The following is a 20,625-nucleotide window of genomic DNA, read 5'->3' as shown; positions in this document are numbered from 1 at the left end:
ACCAGAGAACAGGAACACATAGAAGCTGACATAGAGAGAGATAAAAGGATCTCCAGGAATGAAACAATATTAAGAGAACTATGTGAACAATCCAAAAGGAACAATATCTGTATTATTGGGGTACCAGAAGAAGAAGAGAGAGAAAAAGGGATAGAAAGTGTTTTTGAAGAAATAATTGCTGAAAACTTCCCCAAACTGGGGGAGGAAATAATTGAACAGACCACGGAAGTACACAGAACTCCCAACAGAAAGGACCCAAGGAGGACAACACACACATAATAATTAAAATGGCAAAGATCAAGGACAAGGAAAGAGTTTTTAAGGCAGCTAGAGAGAAAAAGGTAACTTATAAAGGAAAACCCATCAGGCTATCATCAGACTTCTCCACAGAAATCTTACAGGCCAGAAGGGAATGGCATGATGTATTTAATGCAGTGAAACAGAAGGACCTTGAACCAAGGATACTGTATCCAGCATGATTATCATTTAAATATGATGGTGGGATTAAACAATTCCCAGACAAGCAAAAGTTTAGGGAATTTGCCTCCCACAAACCACCTCTACAGAGCATCTTACAGGGACTGCTCTAGATGGGAGCACTCCTAAAAAGAGCACAGAACAAAACACCGAACATATGAAGAATGGAGGAGGAGGAATAAGAAAGGAGAGAAGAAAAGACTCTCCAGACAGTGTATATAACAGCTCAATAAGCGAGCTAAGTTAGGCAGTAAGATACTAAAGAGGCAGACATTGAACCGTTGGTAACCATGAATCTAAAGCATGGAATGGCAATCAGTACATATCTTTCAATAATCACCCTAAATGTACATGGACTTAATGCACCAATCAAAAGACACAGAGTAATAGAATGGATAAAAAAGCAAGACCCATCTATATGCTGCTTACAAGAAACTCACCTCAAACCCAAAGACAGGCACAGACTAAAAGTCAAGGGATGGAAAAACATATTTCAGGCAAACAACAGTGAGAAGAAAGCAGGGGTTGCAGTACTAATATCAGACAAAATAGACTTCAAAACAAAGAAAGTAACAAGAGATAAAGAAGGACACTACATAATGATAAAGGGCTCAGTCCAACAAGAGGCTGTAACCATTATAAATATATCTGCACCCAACACAGGAGCACCAGCATATGTGAAACAAATACTAACAGAACTAAAGGGGGAAATAGGCAGCAATGCATTCATTTTAGGAGACTTCAACACGCCACTCACCCCAAAGGAAAGATCCACCAGGCAGAAAATAAGTAAGGACACGGAGGCACTGAACAACACAGTAGAACACATGGACCTAATAGACATCTATAGAACTCTACATCCAAAAGCAACAGGACATACATTCTTCCCAAGTGCAAATGAATATTCTCCAGAATAGACCACATACTAGCCCACAAAAAGAGCCTCAGTAAATTCCAAAATATTGAACTTCTACCAACCAACTTTTCAGACCACAAAGGTATAAAACTAGAAATAAATTCTACAAAGAAAGCAAAAAGGCTCACAAACACATGGCGGCTTAACAACATGCTCCTAAATAATCAGTGGATCAATGAACAAATTAAAATAGAGATCAAGGAATATATGGAAACAAATGACAACAACACAAAGCCATAACTTCTGTGGGACGCAGTGAAAGCAGTCTTAAGAGGAAAGTATATAGCGATCCAGGCACACTTGAAGAAGGAAGAACAATCCCAAATGAATAGTCTAACATTAAAATTTTCAAAACTGGATAAAGAAGAACAAATGAGGCCAAAAGTCAGCAGAAGGAAGGACATAATAAAGATCAGAGAAGAAATAAACAAAATTGAGAAGAATAAAACAATTGCAAAAATCAATGAAACCAAGAGCTGGTTCCTTGAAAAAATAAACAAAATAGATAAGCCTGTAGGAAAACTTATTAAGAGAAAAACAGAGTCAACACAAATCAACAGAATCAGAAATGAGAACGGAAAAATAACGACAGACTCCACAAATATACAAAGAATTATTAAACACTACTATGAAAACCTATATGCCAACAAGCTGGAAAACCTAGAAGAAATGGACAACTTCCTGGAAAAATACAACCTCCCAAGACTGACCAAGGAAGAAACACAAAAGTTAAACAAACCAATTACGAGCAAAGAAATTGAAACGGTAATCAAAAAACTACCCAAGAAAAAAACCCCGGGGCCAGACGGATTTACCTCGGAATTTTATCAGACACACAGAGAAGACATAATACCCATCCTCCCTAAAGTTTTCCAAAAAATAGAAGAGGAGGGAATACTCCCAAACTCATTCTGTGAAGCCAACATCGTCCTAATACCAAAACCAGGCAAAGACCCCACCAAAAAAGAAAATTACAGACCAATATCCCTTATAAATGTAGATGCAAAAATACTCAACAAAGTATTAGCAAACTGAATTCAAAAGTACATCAAAAGGATCATACACCATGACCAAGTGGGATTCATCCCAGGGATGCAAGGATGCTACAACATTAAAAAATCCATCAACATCATCCACATCAACAAAAAGAAAGACCAAAACAACATGATCATCTCTATAGATGCTGAAAAAGCATTTGACAAAATTCAACATCCAATCATGATAAAAACTCTCAGCAAAATGGCAATAGAGGGCAAGAACATCAACATAATAAAGGCCATATATGATAAACCCACAGCCAACATTATATTGAACAGCAAGAAGCTGAAAGCTTTTCCTCTGAGATCGGGAACTAGACAGGGATGCCCGCTCTCCCCACTGTTATTTAACATAGTACTGGAGGTCCTAGCCACGGCAATCAGACAAAACCAAAAATACAAGACATCCAGATTGGTGAAGAAGAAGTTAAACTGTCACTATTTGCAAATGACATGATATTGTAAATAAAAATTCCTAAAGACTCCACTCCAAAACTCCTAGAACTGATATCAGAATACAGCAAACTTGCAGGATACAAAATTAACACACAGAAATCTGTGGCTTTCCTATATATTAACAATGAACCAATAGAAAGAGAAATCAGGAAAACAACTCCATTCACAATTGCATCAAAAAGAATAAAATACCTAGGAATAAACCTAACCAAAGAAGTGAAAGACCTATACCATGAAAATTACAAGTCACTCTTAAGAGAAATTAAAGGGGACACTAACAAATGGAAACTTATCCCATGCTCGTGGCTAGGAAAAATTAATATCATCAAAATGGCCATCTCGCCCAAAGCAATATACAGATTTGATGCAATCCCTATCAAATTACCAGCAAAATTCTTCAACGAACTGGAACAAATAGGTCAAAAATTGATATGGAAACACCTATGATCCCGAACAGCCAAAGGAAATCTGAGAAAGAAAAATAAAGTAGAGTGGATCTCACTCCCCAACTTCAAGCTCTACTACAAAGCCATAGTAATCAAGACAATTTGGTACTGGCACAAGAACAGAGCCACAGACCAGTGGAACAGATTAGAGACTCCAGACATTCATCCAAACATGTATGGTCAATTAATATTTGATAAAGGAGCCATGGACATACAATGGCGAAATGACAGTCTCTTCAACGGATGGTGCTGGCAAAACTGGACAGCTACATGTAGGAGAACGAAACTGGACCATTGTCTAACCCCATACACAAAAGTAAATTCAAAATGGATCAAAGACCTGATTGTAAGTCACGAAACCATTAAACTCTTGGAAAAAAACATAGGCGAAAACCTCTTAGACATAAACATGAGTGACCTCTTCTTGAACATGTCGCCCTGGGCAAGGAAAACAATAACAAAAATAAACAAGTGGGACTATATTAAGCTGAAAAGCTTCTGTAGAGCAAAAGACACCATCAATAGAACAAAAAGTTACCCTACAGTATGGGAGAATATATTTGTAAATGACAGATCCGATAAAGGCTTGACATCCAAAATATGTAAAGAGCTCACCCACCTCAACAAACAAAAAGCAAATAATCCAATTAAAAAATGGGCAGAGGAACTGAACAGTTCTCCAAAAAAGAAATACAGATGGCCAACAGGCACATGAAAACATGCTCCACATCGCTAATTATCAAAGAAATGTAAATTAAAACCACAATGAGATATCACCTCACACCAGTAAGGATGGCTAACATCCAAAAGACAAACAACAACAAATGTTGGCGAGGTTTTGTATAAAGGGGAACCCTCCTATACTGCTGGTGGGAGTGTAAATTAGTTCAACCATTGTGGAAAGCAGTATGGAGGTTCCTCAAATCACTCAAAATAGACTTACCATTTCACCCAGGAATTCCACTCCTAGGAATTTACCCTGAGAATGCATCACTCAAGTTTGAAAAAGACAGATGGACCCCTATGTTTATCATAGCACTATTTACACTAGCCAAGAATTGGAAGCAACCTAAGTGTCCATCAGTAGATGAATGGATAAAGAAGATGTGGTACATATACACAATGGAATATTATTCAGCCATAAGAAGAACACAAATCCTACCATTCACAAAAACATGGATGGAGCTAGAGGGTATTATGCTTAGTGAACTAAGCCAAGTGGAGAAAGAAAAATACCAAATGATTTCACTCATCTGTGGAGCATAAGAACAAAGGAAAAACTGAAGGAATAAAACTGCAGCAGAATCACAGAACCCAAGAATGGACTAACAGGTAACAAAGGGAAAGGGACTGGGGAGGATGGGTTTGTAGGGAGGGATAAAGGTCGGGGAGAAGAAAGGGGGTATTATGAGTAGCATGCATAATGGGGGGGTAGGATTAAGGGGAGGGCTGTACAACACAGAGAAGAAAAGTAGAAAAGTAGTGATTCTACAACATTTTGCTATGCTGATGGACAGTGACTGTAAAGGGGTTTGTGGGGGTACCTGGTATAGGGGAGAGCCTAGTAAACATAATGTTCTTCATGTAATTGTAGATTAATGATAACAAAAAAAGGGAGGGGATTACTGCCTGATAGCATAAAACTAACTGCAAATCACCGATTAATGCATGCTTTAAATATTCTTAATTTTGATCATTTAAAGGGTGTCAGATGTCTAGCTTGGATTAATACTTAGTCTACAGGCACACACCTGATCATCTACATTTACCCTCTTACAGCACTAAACTATGTTTTCTATCTTTATCTTGCATCTACCTACCACTTCGGCATTTTATTAAAAATACTACTACTACTAATAATAATAATAATAATAAGGGAGAAATGTCAGATTCACATATAAATCAAGTATAAAAATCAAACGAATAATCATAATTGGCCTGATTGTTAATAGTTCATGATACGTGATCAAAATCGAAAGTTTCTGTGATATGACTGCCCTTGTACTGTTCACCATGTAAGAACTTATTCACTATGTAAGAACTTGTTCACCATGTAGAAACTTGTTCGTTATGCTTCAGAAGATTGCAGACTGTTGAGAATTAGGCTTGGGGTTGATTAATGATTGTGCATTGAGTCCCCTATACAGAATTTTATTGTTGTTAATAACCATATGATCAATAAATATGAGAGATGCCCTCTCAAAAAAAATACCTAGAAAAAGCTGGAAGTATCCAGTCAATTAATCATCAACTAGAAATAAGAACCATATCTCTGGATAACACTATATTCTTGTACATAATAAGCAGCCAGAAATTAACTGACAGTAAGTAGAAAATGAAAAAATGTGTGGTTAAACATCTTTCTAGTACTATGCAAAAAATATGCATCTTTCAGTCAACATACTGTGCTTAGTCTGACCTATGTGTATAGCTACTGAATAAATCCTAGATTAAAAACCGAAAAAAGAAAAAAAAAGATCAAGTTAAATGACTGCTTACACAAAACCAGTTGCGCTTTGGAGAACAATTATTAAAGAATGATTTTTATTTATTAATTTAGTTTATAATATAGAGTAACAGAAAACAAAATTACTATGATACATTGAGTTCTATTTTACAAAAAATAAACTATTATAGAAAAAAACTGCTAAAACATCTTAATGTAATTTATCATAAAGATGGATGAATACTGGGAAGAATGTGGGAGAATTCACTTCAAAACAATGAGGTAAGATTTTTCCTAATGGATTGAACACATTAACTTGATATTCTTGAATAAATTTTCAAGTTCACTTCATACGCAAGTCAAATCTTGGTTATTCATGTTATAAAAATACATCAACACCTAAAGGCAAAGTCTAATGTGGTAGGAGCTGTGGTTATAACCGATTCACAGAGTGGAAGGTAGTCAGCCCATCATTTGTAATGGAGCAGAGATAACTGACCACACACACAGGGAAGAGTGGTTGTTTGGGGAAAATCCTCAGTCCTCAGTTTTAACTATGTAGACATGGATAATCAGAAGTCCACTCATTCATATATTGTAGTGTCTACATTTTAATTCACATAAAAATAATTTGATCATATTCTGTGTCAAGCAGGCATAATCATTGGTAAAGAAATGGTCTACAGCTTTTGTTTGCATTAAAGTCTAGTGAGTGAAAGAAACAATTAGGTAATAACTCAAATAATTGTTAGGGTATTTCTGCTATACTAACCACGTATGCCTATACTAATATATTTCTGAGTGAAATTGAGAAAGGGATACATTCATTTTGACAAGTTATTTTAAATCTGCTGCCTACACACATTATTTGAATTTGAACACACCCAAACCAACTAATATTAAGTATGGGAACTCTAGGTGCAATTATTCTATTAATTAGAGAATAATATGAAGGAAATAAAAAAGTCAAAGTTATCTAATGAAAAGTGAGTTAATTTTATAAGGAGAAAAAAATGTATTAAATTGTATGTGTTTTTTTCCAATTTATTTATGGAAGTGGTGATAGACAAAGTATTTTTATCCTCTTTCTGTTAGATATGATGTGGGAGTTTGTAAAAAGCTTTTCTTCTGATTGCTTTTCATTTTTAGTTTTAAGGACACCCAGTTGCTAAAGAGAGCTCTGAGCTTACCAACTCATTGCATATATTTAAAAATCATTCTAGATTATTTAATACTTATTAAATTATCAGAATATACAAATTTAATTCAAATATATTTTATAATGCAGAATACAATTAATATATTAAAGCAAATACCTACTAGAATACCAGACAGAGTAGTACTGATAGGGCTTAGTTTTCTCTTAATCATCTTGTGAATACAGACTTTGGTTGTTCTTCCAAAGTTATCCGTTATATCCGTTTTACTTGATTGACTCTATTAGCAAACACATATTCTTACATATTTTATCTTAAATAATTATCATTGTTGCTATGCCGCCTCGGGTATCCATAGGCATACCATGTTCTAGAGAAGCAGGCCTAGGAAAACAGTGGGAAAACCTGCCCACTTGGTTGATAGAGAACTTTATACAAAAAAGAATGCTTTCAATCTTTACATCATTGCATGTTTCACACTGTATGTTTTAACGCTTCTTCATACAGTCTAACAATGATCATTTCAAAATACAACATTAAAAATTTGTTGGAAATCTGATTTTGTGTCATTTACACAGATGTGTACACCTGGTACATATTTATGCTTCATACACTTTTCAGGGTGTATGTTGCATTTCAATAAAGGATGTACTTGAAAATGAGGGATCAAAAACAACCCTACCCCCTACCAAAAAATGTCTCCTAATGTCCATTGCCCTTTCCTAAATAATAATTGCTAATGTTAAACTAAAAACAGGAACCCACTTCAAGAGGCAATGAGTTTATTTGAGATCCAAGAATTGCAACTCAGGGTATACAGATTTAGGTAACATCTAACTAGTATCTCGATTATAGGAAGTGGCTCTAGATTTTTATGGAAGGAAAGGCTGGTTAGGTTAGTTATTTTTTTTAAAGAGTTTAGTAGTGCTGACAAACAGGGCTAGTTTTATACTTCATTGATTAATCAGGCCAGGTGGTCACCAGCAAAAGTTCACTTTTACGGGTCTTTTCACAAAGGATTTTTTCATCCTTGCTGGCTTCTTGGAATGTTGGCAGTTTGGCCCAGTTGGAAAGAGGATGTGCAAGGCAGTTCTACTGAAATGGCTGCTCATGTTTTATTTTTAAAATGTCTCTACTTATGCCTTTTTTCACACCGGGGTTATTCAGACAAAAATCTCCATTTGAGAAGACTACATTTTTATTGGGAAAAAAAAAACCCAAAAATAGGCTACAGAGTAGAAAGCACAACATGAAATATATAACATAAAATCAATACTAAAATTTTTATTGTTTGTTTTGGGGTCTAAGAAACATGATGAAGTCAGAATTATTTTAAATAAATCTTGAAAAAATACACGTTAGTACGGGTGTACTGCTATAACAGAGTAATTATGAAGACAATTCATATCAAATAACACAAAAAGTGGTATGTTTTTCATGGTGAATAAATGAGTACTGGATTATCCATGGAATTAAAGTATAATTTTACCTTGATATGTGACTAGTAGTGAAAGGTTTACCAAACTGTACAATGTTAATATTATATATTTGGGTCCATCAAAGTCCATACCAAATATCTTTCAAAAACTGTACAGCAAAAGTCATTTCACATTTACATAAAAACTTGCAATTCAGAAAACAATTGGAAGTGTAATCCATTATTATTTAGCTCTATTTCATTTACAGTTGAAATTTTTTTAGCTTTGCAATATAAAACAGCAAAGGGTTAATATGCTGCTTTTCTCAAGGGTTATATCTCTCTCCATGTTTGTTACTAGCACAATAACCAGTGAATTATTTGTGTAAGGAAATAAGGAAGGGATAGATAGCATCTTAGAATCTAAACAGTTTTTACAAGTTGCCTTGAACTTTGTCTTGTTAAACGTAGTTATTTTGAATGATTTCTGTATGACATAGGCTTCCCACCTCTTACATTTGCATTAGTAACTTTTGAATTCTTTAGGACTGAAGCTCACAATTTTTGTGGAATATTTACTATAAACTGTGGACTATAAATTCAGTGTTATAAAGATAAATAGCATGTTTCCTATTAATGAGCAAAATGCTCCTGGGGTTGTGTTATTCAACATGGATTGCTGTTAAGTGATTATTTTCTGTGATGATGTTTACACTACATTAATGCAAACAAGATTATGTCTGCTATTTAGCATCTGCTTTAAATGATTGACTCACTCATTAAACTTTCCAACAAGTGATACCACCATATCCTGATATCACTTTCCACTGTTTTATTGTTAATCATGTCTCTCATCTATTACTTGTATAATCTCTTGTTTTAAAACATACAGTTAAGGCTTTAATATTCTTTACTGTATCTAAAAGATATTATTTTATTCGGTATTGTATTTTTGAAAGATTTTTATATCCAATTTTGTAAATCTAATAACTTAATAATGTTATTGTTTACCCTGCGTAGTTTTATATTACCAAGAAAAAAAAGATTAAGTATACATTATATGCCTTCATCCAAAGCATTAAAATTTTCAAAATTGACAGCATATAAACCTTTGATATTGCATTCAATATATATATGTCCAATTTGAACCATATACCAATGGAAATTTGAGGTGATATTAATGATTAAATTATATGTGATGCTTGTAACAATAGTTTATAAGTGTTAATTTCACATTATTTATAAAATTATTTATTAAATGTTTTAAAGCATACATTTGTACTTAGCACTATGAACTTTATGACTGTTTAAAGATAGACAATTTGAATAGTTTCCACTTTTATCCAAAGTTCATTTTTTTATTTCAAAAGGCCACTGATTTTTCTTTTCCTCAATTGAAGTATAATTGATATATAATCTCATATTGCTTTCAAGTATGCAACCCAGTGGTTCAACAGTTAAACACATTAGTAAAACCTCACTCCAGCTAGTACAGTCACTATCTGTCAACATAAGATGTTGCAGAATCATTGGCTGTATTCTCCATGCTTTACTATCATCCCCATGACCGACTTATATTATGACTGAGAATTTTTGTGCCACTTGATACCCCTCACACTCCTCATCCACACAGCCCAATGTCTCCCTGAAGGTAACCACCAGTCACTTCTAAATGTCTATGAGTCTACTGCTATTTTGTTCATGTTTTTTTATATTACACAAAAAGTGAGATAATATGGTATTTGTCTTTCTCCACCTGGCTTCTTTCACTTGGCATAATACCCTCTGGGTCCATCCATGTTGTCACAAATGGCAGGATTTCCTTTTTTGGCTGAGTAATGTGCCATTATGTATATGTACCATATTTTCTTTATTTTGGTTGCCTACAAATCAGAGATTTTGTTTTATTCAGGTAAATTCTTTGAAGTAGAATTTCTGCGTCATTTCTATTTTTAGTTTTTTGAGGAACCACCATACTGCTTTCCATAGTGGTTGTACCAATTTACATTCCCACCAACAGTATAGGAAAGTGCCCTTTTCTCCTCATCTTGACCAAGACTTATTATTTCTTGTCTTTCAGATAGTTGCCATTCTGACTGGCATGGGGTGATATCCCCTTGTGATTTTGAATTGCATTTCACTAATGATTAGTGATGTGGTGCATCTTTTCATGTGCCTCTTAGACATCTCTATTTCTTTTTTGGAGAAATGTCTGTTCAGGTCCTCCACCCATTTAAAAATTTTTTTTTGGTGTTGAGTTGTATAAGTTCTTTATATAGTCTACATGTTAATCCTTTATCAAATAAATAAGTTATGAATATATTATTCCATACTGTAGATTAACTTTATATTCTGCATCATGGTCTCCTTTGCTCTACAGAAGTTTTTAGTTTGGTGTAGTGCTTTTTTTTAAATTTTGTTTCCCTTGCCAGAGGAGATGTGTCAAGAAAAAAATTTCTCATGCTTATGTTCAAGAGATTTTTGCCTGTTTTCTCCTAAGAGTTTTATGGTTTCATGCCTTACATTTAGGTATTTAATCTTTTTAAAGTTTACTTTTGTGTGTGGAATTAGGAGTTAACCCAGTTTCATTCTCTTGCCCACAGCTCCAATTTTCCCAACACAAGTTATTGAAGAGACTATCTTTTTCCCATTGTATTTTCATGGCTCCTTTATCATATATTAATTGACATAATTTGCAGGCTTTATATCTGGACCTTCTATTCTGTTCCAGGGATTTATGAGCCTGTTCTTGTGCCAGTACCATACTGTTTTGATTACTTAGCTTTGAAGTATATGTTGAAGTCAGGGAATGTGATACCCCAGCATTATTCTTCTTTCTCAGGATGGCTTTAGCTATTCAAGGTCTTTTGTGGTTCTGTATGAATTTCAGAACTATTTGTTCATTAAAAAATGCTTTTGTTATTTAGACAGGTATTGCACCGAATCTGAAAATTGCTTTAGGCAGGATGGCTCTTTTGACTATATTAATTCTCCCTGTCTATGACCATGGGGTAGATTCCATTTATTTGTGCTTTCTTTTTCTCTCATCGATGTCTTATAGTTTTCAGAGTATTAATCTTTCACCTCCTTGGCAAGGTTTATTCCTAAGTATTTTGTTCCTTTTAATTGCAATTATAAATGGAATTATGTTCCTTTTTTCTCTTTGTGCTAGTTCATTTTTAGTATATATGAATGCAACAGATCTCATTGTATTAATTTTGTATGATACAACTTTGCTGAATCCAGTTATTAGGTCAAATAGGTTTTTGGTGGAATTCTCTCTTTAGTTCTATTAATATGTGTTTTACACTTTTAGGTGCTTTATTTAGGGTATATAGATATTTATAGCTGTTATATTCTATTGTTAAATTGACCCCTAATTAATATATAATGCCCTGTTTTGAGGTCTATTTTGTCTGATACAAGTATTGATACTCCTGCACTTTCTCTCTAGTGTTTGCATGAGATATCTTTTCCCATCCCTTCACTTTCAGTCTGTGTATATCTTTCAGTCTTAAATGGGTCTGTTGTAAGCAAAATATAGATGTGTCTTGTTTCTTTATCCATTCTGCCACCCTATATCTTTTCACTGGCATTCAGTGCATTTACACTTAAAATAGTATTGATAGACATGTACTTATTGCCATTTTATTAATTGTTTTCTGGTTGCTTTTACAGTTTCTCCTTTTATTATAGCCTTTTCCTTTTATTTAATGGCTTTCTTTAGTGTTGTAATTGTATATATTTTTAATTGTTTTGTGTATCTATCATAGGCTTTAGATTTGTGGTTTCCTAGTTTCTGCTGAGAAGTCTGATGTTTGCCTGATGTCTCCCTTATAAGTAATGTTTGCCTCTCTTTAGCTGCTTTCAAAACCCTCTCTTTATCCTTTATCTTTGTCATTTTTATTATTATATGTTTTGATGTTTTCTTCCTGGGATTCTTTTTGTTAGGGGTTCTCTTTCTGTTAGTGCTTCCAGGTCCTGGGTGTCTCTATTTCCTTCACCATATTGAGGAAGTTTTCAGCAGTTATTTATTCAAAGAGACTTTCTACTCCTTTGTCTCTCTCTTCTCCTTCTGGTCCCCCATTTATGGGAATATTGTTCCATTTGAAGTCGTCACACAGCTCTTTTAGCATCCTCTTGTTTCAAGAGATTCTTTTTTCTCTATGTTCCTCAGTTTCATGTTTCCCTATTCTCTAATTCCCATCTATTGTCTCCCCTACTTTCAGCAATTATTCATTCCCTCCATTGTATATTTCATTTCGCATTCTTAAGCCGTGAATGGCTCTTTTTCAACTACTCTATTTCTTTGTCATAGTCCTCCCTGAGATTATCAATACTTTTCCCACAGATCCGCAGGCAGGCTTACCATGGTTACTTGAAACCTTTATTAAGATTGATGGTCTACATTTCATTTAGCCCTTTTTCTGGAGTCTTACCCTATGCTTGTATTTGGGCCACATTCCTCTGCCTCCTCATTTTGTCAGGGTTTCTGTGTTTCCTCCTTTGTATTAGGTAGATGCGCCATGCCTCCTTGTTTAGAGAGTAATGGCTTTATGAAGTAAGGGATCCTGTGGTGTCCAGAAGCTCAAGACTTTATTCACTAGGGCCTGGTTCTCCTTTTTGTTGAAGTCCCAGTTCCTGCTAGGCTATGGGTGAGGCCACCATTCTGCCTGTCTGTCAGCAGAGGCCCTTTGTGAGCGGAGCAGAGATGCTCAGAATTGTTGTACACAGGGTCACTCTCTGCCTAGATGGTGGTGCTGCTGGGTTAGCAGCGTGGGCATGGTGGGTGAGTAGGGTGTGTGGCATGTCTCTGGGCCTCCAGAAAGGAGAAAGAAGTGCTCAGAGCTGGGTCCCTCTGGCACCTCACCAGTTGGGCTGTGAGGGCTGAGAAAACAGAGAAAGCTTCCCTCTCCTTGCCAGGAAGCAAAGTCTGACCACTGCTGGGCTGAGCGGGCCAGGTGGGCAGGCAGTAAGGTTGTCAGATAAGTGCCTTCGGACTAAGCCACAGTGAGGGGAATGAGCATTTGAGGCTCCCACAAGTGCCTGACCAGTGTGGCTGATGGAGGGCTGGGGAACTGTCCACCTGCCCTTTCTCCAGTGAAGACAGCTCTGTCCAACCCAACCCCTCTGGCACCATTCCTGCTGCTGGCAAATCTTTCAAATGGCTGCCTCTGATTTGGTTCTGAGCACGACTGCTAGGGTAGTGCCTGTCCTCCACAAGTTGCAGGAATCTCTGACTCGCAGAGCACTCCAAATCTCCCTGGTGTCTAGCCTTGATTATCATCAGAACTCAGGGCAATTTGGACTCATGTTCCCAGAGCAAATCTCCAGGGCCAGGTTTGAGAGTTCCTGAACCCTTCTCTGCTGCCCACTCCATTCCTTTCCCTCCCTCTTGTGGTCTGGGATGGGGGAAGGGCTTGGCTCCTCATGGATCATGGCTGTGCCATCTTGTCCTTCTCTGTGTGGTCTTTTCTTCCTCACCAGGTGTAGGTGCTCTGTGCTGCAATGTTCAGGGTTAGTTGTATTTGTTGTAGTTGCTTCCTTGGTGTGTATGTGGAAGACGAGGTTTCTGCCTTGTCTTCTTACTCTGCCATCTTTCCCCACCCCCTCTGATTTTTCTTTTCTTTGCTAATAGGATTTTTAATAATTGTTCCTAAATTTCCCAGATTTGATAGATTTTATTCATTATTTACTTTTAAAAATAAACTGTCAACAAAACTCTAGTTTTTTAAAGCTATTTTCCTTGGTAAAATTTTTCCAAGAAATTCAGAAATGACACTGCCACCAGATCTCCATCTCCTCAATCACATTTTATCCACTTTTTCTTAACCTGAAAGATTCAGGCCCCCAAGACGAAATGAAATCTGCCCAATGTAGCAGTGTATCCAGGGCTGCATGCCAGACTCCCTGTAACACAACACTGATGCACTTGCCTGGAATTTGATCAAACCAAGATCTGTTGTAACTTCTTGGAGATTGGGTTTTGACACACTGTTCACCTCATGAAAAATGTCCCTGCTGCCCAGCTTGCTTGCAGCCTTAGTGGAGAAAGTATTTGGGTGTATGTAAATCAAGTGAGCAAAGCCAGACACCATAGAGCCCACCTGCATGGCTGAAATGGTCTGTCAGCCTACTGGTTGAAAGCTTTCCTTTCTCCACACAAACACCATATTTAATAGAACTTTTTATGGAAATGAAAATGTTTAATATCTTTGATGTCCAATATAGTCCAAAATAGTTATCTAGGTCTTTTGAACACTTTAAATATGGCAAGTTAAAGTAGTATTAATTAAATTTTATTTAATAACCATATTGTATAGAGCAGCTCCACAATTATTGGCAAGTAACAAGTGACATGATATATTGAATTTTATGAGCAATTTGCAAATATTTTTTAAAAAATGAAAAAAGATTTATATTTTATCAATTCATATTAACCCAGACATATTAAGGGTGGATATCTGTAGATGATAGGAATTATGGTGATTTTCTTTTTTGCATGTAAATTCAGAAATACATGAATGTTATTCACATTCATTATGGACAAGTTTAGTCAGGGAATAATTATCACTTTCTTTTAATGAAATGCAAGATATGAGAATATTTTGAAAGATGCACTGTCAAGACTTGCTGAACAAATCGATATACAGTTTAAATTAGTACAATTTAAATTATAATTCCAAAACTTTAATATACTACATTTGTTAATAGTAGAAATCTCACATCTATATACCATGAGCTGGCAGAATAATAACTATTAAATGGATGTTTGAATTTAAAGTGACTCAGCCATGAAAAGAGACTGTTTTCATTCCAGAGTGATATAACACAACCATGGTGCATCAATGAATTCTAATGAATAATTGTTAATATATAATGAGTCACCACTATTTGTTAGTCACTGGTCCAAATTTTTTATCTATTTTGTCTTTAAGGCAGGCATGTTATTATTCTCTCTCTTTTATACACAAGGAAATTGAAGAAGTTTATAAACTTGCCTTATAAAGACAGTGTTGTAAATGAATGATGACACTGGGATTTAAATTCAAGAAATCTCTAGCCAGCTTTAAGAGCTCACACTTCTAACCTCTGTGATATACAACCTCCCATATGTGGGTTATATGTTATATAACTGAATACATGAAATCTTTTTACATGTATGTTAAATGAGAATAAGAAGTCTTAATGTAGTACGTGTTAAAATTACAGGCCACATATTGATCTGATGCATCTCAGCATGTTAATAAACTCATGGAGAGAAATTGCTATATTTATAGGATTAACTAGAATTAGTGTAGCAGTTAAAAAAAATGAGAGAGAAAACTCAAATGTTTGCATAAGCAAATGAAATTAAATGCAAAAATAATCAGTAAAAATAGTATCTGTACATTGAATACATCGAGGACATGTTAAGCTTCACCATAAAAACAAAACAAGGAACAAAACCGAAGGTATTTCCATAATGTAAGCGTCAAAAAGGCACTTATTTACTAGTAAAATTCACCAAAAACCAAAACAAATAAAATCCAAGGTGGTTCAACTGTAAACATCAAAGTATTTATTTAATTTATTATAAATTTCCATTCATTCCTTTCCAGGATCTAACTAGAACTAGAGACATCAATATTTATAGGATTTTCTTTTAATTTGTTCTATTAATTTTCTAATGTGAAAATAAAAAATAAAGTATTCAGATTTTTGTGCAGCAAATTTGCATTACTAAATTTTATGGATGAAATTTTTCCAGAAATCATATAAATTAAACATTTTTTTTAGTTTTATAACAATAAAACAGGTAATTTATATTCAGTGTTTATTTCTATGTAGTTTAGTTTTTAAATGATTAAGTAAAATAAACATATGGAAGAAATCAGAGGATTTCTCATTGATATTATAGTATGTGAATTTTCTAAAAGTCTGTTGTAAAAATCAGACCCTGCTATAAAAATCCTTGTTAAAAAATGCCAACATCTGATACAGCATGATGTTGGTGTCAGTTGATGGTGTCTTCTTATTCTTGTGATTTTCTTGTTTCTTTTTATGACAGATGAGTTTTTTTAATTGTGTCTTAGACATCTGATCTATTATGTTAAGCACACTGAGTTCTATTTAAACACTTTATATTAGCAAACAGTCATCCTGCTTAGGTACAGCACAGTAGTCTTGGGCTATGGTTGCAATGGCAATTTAATTTTCAGAACCTTATCTTTTATCATTGGGGTTCTCACTGGTCCTTGCTGATGCTGCCTGAAGGGGCAGAAGAGGTTTCCTCTGGCTGGATCATAGGGTGTCCTTAGATGGGGCATGGTGGTGGTGGATCTCCCTCTAGGTGACCCCCCACACCAACCAGTGCTGATGGTATATCTTGAGAACAAGAGGACAGTGTCAGAATGGCAGGGACAAAGAGACTTCCGAGGCAAGGTGGCTTGCTGTAGCTGGTTCTCTCCTGTCTTCTCTGTCCGTCTGCCTTTACATCTCTCTATAGAAGTAGGGATTCTTAGACACAAAAGGGAAGGGGAATGCCTTCCCTGGCTGCTTATTGTCTGTGGGACTACAAATTAATTCCTCTTGTTATGGTGTCAGGCCAGTTAGCCTCACCTAATGTCAGAGCAGATCCTGGAATGGAATGAAAGGAGACTGTGCTCTCTTGTTATCTAAGCTGCCTTCTGCAAAGAGTCAGAAAACACTGTATCTGAATGGTTTTCCTATTTGGAAGAGGGAAAGAGTCCAGGATGTTCTGTTATGGCACTTTTCCTCTGATCCTAGTATCATCACAAACCAGTTCCTCTTCTCTTACCTAACTTCTCAAGTTTTTCCTTTAGTTGTCTGTTGCATTTCTGGGGTTAATTTTGCTTAATGGGGAGGTATAGGAAAAAAACAAATCTACACAATCTTGGACAGACTAGAAGTCACTGGTAATATAAATCCAAAGTTTACATGACCTTGAGATAAGTAAACATTTCTTTAATAAAACTCAACAAGATTCCAACCTTGATTTGACTGATTAACTGAACTTAATTAAAATGAAGATTTCTGTTGTTCAAAAACACCAGGTAGAGAGTATACAAGGAAAATGACTAAATGAGAAAAAATGTTTATGATATTTGATATAGTATATTTCTCATCTACAATTCACATACAGAATATATAATATACTTTGCAAATGAATGAGGAAAAATTTTAAAACAAGCAATTGGGAAAAAATTGGCAAAAATAAGTATTTTGCAAAAGAAGATAATCAAATAGACAAAAATTATAAGAACAGTTGTTCTACATGATCAGATATCATTAATATGCAGATTAAAGACACAATGAGATCACTAAAAAAATGAGAAATAGAGAAAATTAAAGAAATGAAAATTCCCAGTCTCACTGAAAATGGAGGAACTTTAATCATTTTATTGAGAATGAATATTGGTAAAATCCCTTTGGAATTTTTGGTTGTATTGAAACAGTTTCTCAATATTAGAAAACAATACAGACTTCTACTCTGCAACCCTTCAATTCTATTCCTAGATATATATATAGGCCAAGTTCTGTGTATGTGCAAAGAAAATTAATAACGAAAAACAAAGAAAGCAACTAAGTATTCACAATTGACAAAAGCTAGAACTAACTCAAGTGTTTATGAGCAGTAGAAAGGATAAATTAATTGTAGTATATTAAAATAATGGAATTCTTTACAACAATTTAAAAAATATATTGATATATGAAATTATATAGATGAATTTCACAGACATACAAATGACCAAAGGAAGCCATATACAAAAGAATATAAGATTAAACTTAGGTGAAAGACAAAATAAATAAATAAATAAATAAATATATATATATATATGCTGGTAGATGAAAGAATAATAGTAGTTAATTCTGCCTGATGTGAGTAGTGGCTGTAAAGTAGATCTGTGGGATCTTTTTGTGTCCTAGAAATATTCAGTATTCTGTATCTTAATCTGGCAGACTTTACTCAAATTATACATATATTAGTTTAAACTAATTAAATAATCTGAAATAATTAAAAGAGTAAAGTTGATTTCTTTTTAATCAATTCAAATTAGATCAAAATTCACTGATCAAAAAATTAATAGAAATAACATTTCTTTTTATAATCATAATTAATAACCAGACTTTTATTTTTTGATAAATTAGAGGTAATCTCAAATGTATACTTAACAGAAATTATTCTAAGCAAAGCACAGGAAAAAACATTTTTGAACATCTTACCAGGTAATATTGCCAATAGAGTTTTAAAAAATAATGTTACAAAACTGTTACTTTACATGCACTTGTTATAATCATTAAAATTTAACTAGTCCATTGTTAATATTTCCTGAAACTTCAAATAAAGAAATCCCAGTAATTTGAACTTAATTAAATAAATACCATTAGTGCTCAAATGTTGTTTAACTGCAGAACATTGGATTTCCTTTTAGTTTTCTATGCTTTGCTGCTTTTGCTTTTCTGTCAGTCACAAAATGTTTTCCAAAACCTCCTGCCCATTAATACATGAAAGACTTTACTGTAATTAATATTTTTCTTTGACAGGCAAGCTCAATGATGCATTTCGAATATATTGATTACTGCCATGATGAAGTTTGCAATAAAGGTTGAATACAGTTATTCTCCATTGGACACATCAAATCCACTGAGAAATATAAGATCAATCTGGTCTTTCACTTTTTTTATGACAAAAATATACATCAGTATTAAACCTGGGAAATATTTACATTATTGAACCATATTCTAGACATTAGAAATCTGTTATATAAATGTTGGAAATACATTCTAGTACATTTTATTATTTAAAATATATCTTGCTCTATTTATGTGGTTTAAAAGGATACATGTGTTTATACAATCACATTATTTGTCTTTGAGTTTTGTCTTTTCTCCTTTCATAAAAATAAAATTCTTCCATACATTTGCATAAACATTTATTACTGTTGCAACTTGGTAGCTTAAATACTCTTAAATATTTGGTCAAGATGGAATGTATTTAGGGATGAGGCTGGGTATTGCTTTCTCTTAGTTGCACTAAAGACATTGGGTAATCTCTTCTTATCACTGATTTGAATTTGAAATGACCATGTATGACTGAGTCTGGTTTGAATTTCTTTCTACTTTGATTTGTCATTCTATTTCTGCAAATGTACAACATGCTAGACATTATGTGTAAATATGTCGTAAGAAACTGTCACTCTGTCACAATGAAGTATTTGTCCAATCTCTTCATTGTCTAGATGAATTGTGGCCATATTTTCCTTAACTTCAAAGATCCCATAATAGTTTTAATTAAAGTCCTTTTAAATTTATAGGTTAATTTAGAGAGATGAAATCTTCACAACATTGAGTTTTCCAACCCTAAACAATATTGCTTTTCCTCTTTTTAAGTATTTTTAAATCCTGAAATAGGATTTTATAATTGTTCAAGCATAGATCCTGAACATTAAGTTATTTTATATTTATATCTAGGTTTTTCTCTTTTATTCCCTTCAGAATCTTATTTCCTGACATGTTAGATTTTTCTGTTAGCACTTGTAATTAGAAAACTTTGGAAATGTAGTTAAATCTAGTATGGATTTGAGGGTGAAATCATTGAATCTTGAAAGCTGATTGTAACTTTTATTTGCCCACTGACAATGATATTAACAACTTCTCACAATTCAGCACTCTTTCTGTCTGAGCCCTAAAATGCTTTGCAAATGGAATTATCACCTTAAGCACTTACATTAAATAGTGGGCTTATGGATGCTCTTTGCAATCACTATCTTATTGAAAATAACACTAATTTTATGACCCATTTTTAGCCAAATCCTTCATTCTCTTTGCCTTCATTATTGCTATTTTTTGTTTGTTTTGTTTTTTTAGATCTGAGCTATTTCTAGACAATTTTGAAAAAGGAGAAGATAATCTATGAGCTCACAGCAATAAAGGAAACTTACATTGAAAATTAATTTATGGTATATAGATAAACCAAGATACTTACTTCACAAACTTCAATGACACTTGCAAAAATCTCATTAAAATGATTAGTCTGTTGCAATCAGGTTGCAAAAATCTACTAATAATTATACTCCTGTTAGACCAAAACCCAGCATACACACAAAAAACAGTTCCTAAATATCCATTTGCAATATGCAGGCTTGTAATATGCAGACTCATTGCTGGTGCGGTAGGCTGAAAAATGTCCCCTTTCCCCCTGACCCAGACCTACAGATATTACCTTGTATGGAAAATCACCTGACCTATGGATATTACCTTATATGGCAA

This window comes from Manis javanica, chromosome 14 (genome assembly GCF_040802235.1).
Source record: "Manis javanica isolate MJ-LG chromosome 14, MJ_LKY, whole genome shotgun sequence".
NCBI classification, from domain to species: domain Eukaryota; kingdom Metazoa; phylum Chordata; class Mammalia; order Pholidota; family Manidae; genus Manis; species Manis javanica.
This window is presented reverse-complemented; position numbering follows the sequence as displayed.